We start from the raw sequence: 4577 nt of genomic DNA, 5'->3' as shown, positions 1-4577 counted from the left end.
ACAGAGTCCTTGCCCTGGGGCTCCTAAAGCAGCTCCCGCTGCCCCAGCCACAGGGCACCCTGCCCTCAGTTGGCACCCACAGCAAAGAATTTATCTTTCCACACCTGTCCTCTGTGCACACGGTGTCCTGCTCTTCTCCCAGGACATCCCACCTCTCCACAGGACCTTTCCTCAAGGTGAGCACATCTGTGCTGGCCTGGACAGCCAGTTCTGCACCCGCTTTCCATGCTCTCCACAGCCCCTGAGCTGCTGATGCTGCTCTGAGGAACAAGCGGGCTTGCCTGGGGTCACAGGATGATTTTACAGTGGTGTGCTGGTCATGCTGGGAGGCAGACCCAGCTCAAGGACATCACTGCCATCAACTGCCTCCCACAGAAGCTCTTATGTGGCCATGGAGGGTGCTCAGAGGTACCCTGCCTTATTGCCAACACCACAAAATGTGTTTGGGTGCTGCACTGGATCCAGGCTACAAGAGTCCACTGATGGTGGAACAAATCACTCACCAGGCTCATTTCCCTGTGCCTGCTGTGTCCCTTGGGGGTGCAGAGCCCTCACTCAGCACTTCACACCCAGATTTAGCACTTTAGACCCGGGTCCCTCCACCCTGGACATGTTTGTGTTCAGTGGGCTCCACTCACTGCTGACCTCCTGGCACACGCTGATCCTGCAGATCACCTAGATCACCTGCACTCTGCTGGCAGTTCCAGACTCCTTCCAGAAAAAAATTCACCTGCCATCAGTCCTATCACATGCTGTAGAGCTCCAGGGAGTTTAACTGGAGACCATTCACCATCTGTGTGGGTGCTGTCCAACAAGTAACACCTGAGCCATTCCTCAGTCCCTGCAAGACCATACTGGGAGCCATCCCACTGAGCCCATGGGGAAACAAGCAGAGAAACAGTCCGCTTTGGAGTCTATTCCTTGGGTATGTTGGAAAAATCCTAAGCGTTTGGGCACTGCCCTGAGGAGATCCCCTTTCGTGATGGAGATGCTGTTAGAGAGGCCAGCTTTATCACAGATCTGCTGTACAGGGACTCTGTATGCAGGAGCTGATGCAGCAGCACCAGAGAAGGTCTTGGAAAAAAAGCCTCAGACAAAAAAATCACTGCAGGGTCCTTTTTAGTGTTTAAATGCAGAGGGTGTGGAAATTCATTTACACTGTCTCTGGGTCAAACCAGACAGATAGATAATGAAATTGAAATAGTATGAATAGTGAAAACACTTTATGGACAACTTAGAAGTGAAAAAAAAAAAAAAAATCAACAATAACATCAACAACTACAAAATATATAAAAGACAGGAAGACGGGTTGAGACTGTAATGAGTTATAGTAAAAGTGATATGGAGAAGATGGGCAGTATATTGCTTCTAAAAAAACCATCTGGTCATCAGTTTCTGAACTGCATCCTTGAGGTTCTGATTCCTTATGCTGTAAATGAGGGGGTTCACTGCAGGAGGCACCACTGAGTACAGAACAGCCACCACCAGGTCCTGGAGTGGAGAGGAGATAGAGGGGGGCTTCAGGTAGGCAAAAAATGAAGTGCTGATAAACAGGGAGACCACGCCAGGTGAGGGAGGCAAGTGGAAAAGGCTTTGTGTCGTCCCTGCTCAGAGGGGATCCTCAGTACGGCCCTGAAGATCTGCACATAGGACAGCACAATGAAAACAAAACAAGCAAAGAATAAACAGGCACTAACCACAAGAAGCACAACTTCCCTGAGGTAGGTGCCTGAGCAAGAGAGCTTGAGGATCTGGGGAACTTCACAGAAGAACTGGTTCACCACATTGCCATGGCAGAGTGGTAGAGAAAATGTGTTGGCAGTGTGCAGTGTGGCATAGAGGAACCCAGTGCCCCAGGCAGCTGCTGCCATGTGGACACAAGCTCTGCTGCCCAGGAGGGTCCCGTAGTGCAGGGGTTGGCAGATGGCAACGTAGCGGTCATAGGCCATGATGGTGAGAAGAGAAAATTCTGCTGTAATCAAGAAGAGAAGCAAACACTTGCGCGGTACATCCTGCATAGGAAATGGCCGTGGTGTTCCAGAGCAAATTGGTCATGGCTTTAGGGAAAGTGGTGGAGATGGAGCCCAGGTCGAGGAGGGAGAGGTTGAGGAGGAAGAAGTTCATGGGAGTGTGGAGGTGGTGGTCGCAGGCGATGGCGGTGATGATGAGGCCGTTGCCCAGGAGGGCAGCCAGGTAGATGCCCAGGAAGAGCCAGAAGTGCAGGAGCTGCAGCTCCCGTGTGTCTGCAAATGCCAGGAGGAGGAACTGGGTGATGGAGCTGCTGTTGGACATCAGCTGGTTCTTGAGATGGGGACAGTGGCCTAAGAAGGAAAAGATGGGACAATTGTGACAGACTGCACGCAAAGCCTATTTCTCAACAAAATCCCTCCCCCCAACTCCCAATTCCAACACATTTCCTTTGTTGCTCTGAGGAGCAGGACCTCTGCCCATGTGCTGCCAAGGAGCCAGCTCTGCCCTGCTGCCGTGAGGACATGGGAGCTGGTTCTTGTCTCCTCCAGTGTTCACAAGGGATGTCAGATGCAATTCACCCTTAATAGAAATGTTCAATATCTGCACTTATGACTCCCAAGAGAGTGGGATGCAGAAGAGAGGTTTATCATGTGTTATGATAACTTTCTCTGTGTCTTTTATTTTCCACCGTCATCACATCTGGTGAATACTACTTCTAGGGGTAGAAATCCTCAACTTTATGACTGAAAGTGTGGAGTCTTAAGACAAGACAGGCAAAAGGGCTCAGCTGTCTCTGCTCAGTGCAGAGTCAGGAGAGCAGCAGCATCAATCAAGCTTGTTCCCAGCTGCCCTGTGCTTTCATTTCTGCTATCTGGAGGATGACTGCACACAAAAATTACTCTCAAAAAAAAAAAAAATGTAACTGGACTCTAATGAAAGCAGGGGAGTCTTGTTTCTCTTATCCGCAGGGAAAGGTCTGAAAAATCTTTTTTACCACCACAGAGGTGCAGTTGTGAGGGAGAGGGCAGGACATGGCCCCTGTCAGAGAGAAGCAAAGGAATCTGCGAGGAGACTGACAACCCCCAAGGGATGGCTCAGCACTCCCTGGGATCCTGCTTGGAGCTCTATTTGCCAGGAACTGTTTCTCTGTCCCCACATCTCCTCCCTGTCCCTGCTCACAGATCCCATCCCGCCCACCATGTCCTCAGCTCTGCCCAGAATACACCTCCTGGCAGCAGGACACTGACCAGGGGGATCTCTGTGCTGGCAAGTCTTGAAGAGAATTTCAGATAAACCCTGAAGAGACCACAAAGGTGATGTTAATGCTTTCTGTAGGCTGAGGTGGGTGAAGGGACTTTAGCAGGTTTCCTGATAAACCCATTCCTCACTCACTGTAATGCTGTAGGAGTGTTTGTCTCTTGTGCAAACCTGAACAGATCCATGACCATATCCACCTACCATCACAGCCGGGGAGTGAAAGCACCAATCCTGGTAAGTTCCTTTACTGCCTGGTAGCCCCCGCCTTGATGTCCTTCTTGAAAAGTGCCCTGTGAAATGTCCCAGGGGCGATGTGGAGCTGCAATCAGCCCTGACCCATGCAGCACCCTCTCGATAGCAGAACGACCCTGCCCTGCCGTAGAGTGGCTTGCTCGTTACCCCACAGCTTCTCCCCCACAGCGCCGTGGGAGCTCCCCGGGCAGGCTGAGTGCTGACCCTGGCAGGCGGCAGAGTCCCTGCCCCAGCACACAGCCCCCTGGGGTGCAGGGACCCTGCTGGGAAGGACAGCCCTGGGCACCCCTGCCTGCACACCCGGCTGCACACCCCTGCAGCCGGCCCCGCCAGAAGGTGGCCTTGTTTGTGGCCAGCATGCACCGCTGTCTTGTATGGTGTCCTCGTAGTGCCCAGGCCCATCTCCTCAGGGTCCTGCTCAGCTACTCAGGTCCCAGACTGCCCTGATAAATGAGGAGATTATTCTTCCTCCTAATGCAGGACTGGACACTTCTCCTTGTAAACTTCCTGAGGTTTCTGTTGGCCAGAATCCCAGAGTTTCTCAGGTTTCCCTGGGCTGAAGCTCCATTTGGTCAGCTGTCAGTTCCTCTGTGCAGATAGCTCACCTTGATGGTGGTGGTGTCTCTCATGTAATAACAGCCTGAGGAGCTGCAGGGCTCTACAGCCCCAGGTAGGAATTACCATCAACACAAGCTTCAGAACACCAAATGAGATCACAAAACAAGCAAAGTCAGGGTCAGTGGAGAAAGGGTAAATGAGGGTTGGGCTGTTTGTATGTTAGACCGTGTTAGTGGAAAATATATACCTGTATAGAGATTGAAACAATAAGGATCTCTCCAGAAGCTGGTTTTAGGTCCTCCAGCTGTCTGGGACCTGGATCCAGGATTCCCTTGTCCCTCCAGTTCCTCCATGCACAGACAAGCACATGCACACGCAAATATCTCTCTCCAGCACAGCATCACAGAACCGCTGAGCCTGGAATGCTGTCAGGTTCTACCTCCTCTGTCCTTCCTCTTCATGCTTGTTTTCTGTCAGGAGATCCTTTTTCATCCATGCCATCCTCCTGACACCTTTTCTTGACTTCCTGCATGTCTGTG

At 51.6% G+C, this 4577-nt stretch overlaps 1 pseudogene; it reads right to left on the bottom strand.

The window, feature by feature from the left end:
- Positions 1-1368: 1368 nt before the first annotated feature.
- LOC122153105 lies at positions 1369-1913 on the bottom strand (annotated as a pseudogene).
- Between the last annotated feature and the right edge of the window lie 2664 nt (positions 1914-4577).

This window comes from Tyto alba, unplaced genomic scaffold (assembly GCF_018691265.1).
Source record: "Tyto alba isolate M040663 unplaced genomic scaffold, T.alba_DEE_v4.0 Super-Scaffold_15, whole genome shotgun sequence".
Lineage (NCBI taxonomy): Eukaryota > Metazoa > Chordata > Aves > Strigiformes > Tytonidae > Tyto > Tyto alba.
Note: the sequence above shows the minus strand (reverse complement) of the source record. Positions and strands in the feature narration are given on the sequence as shown.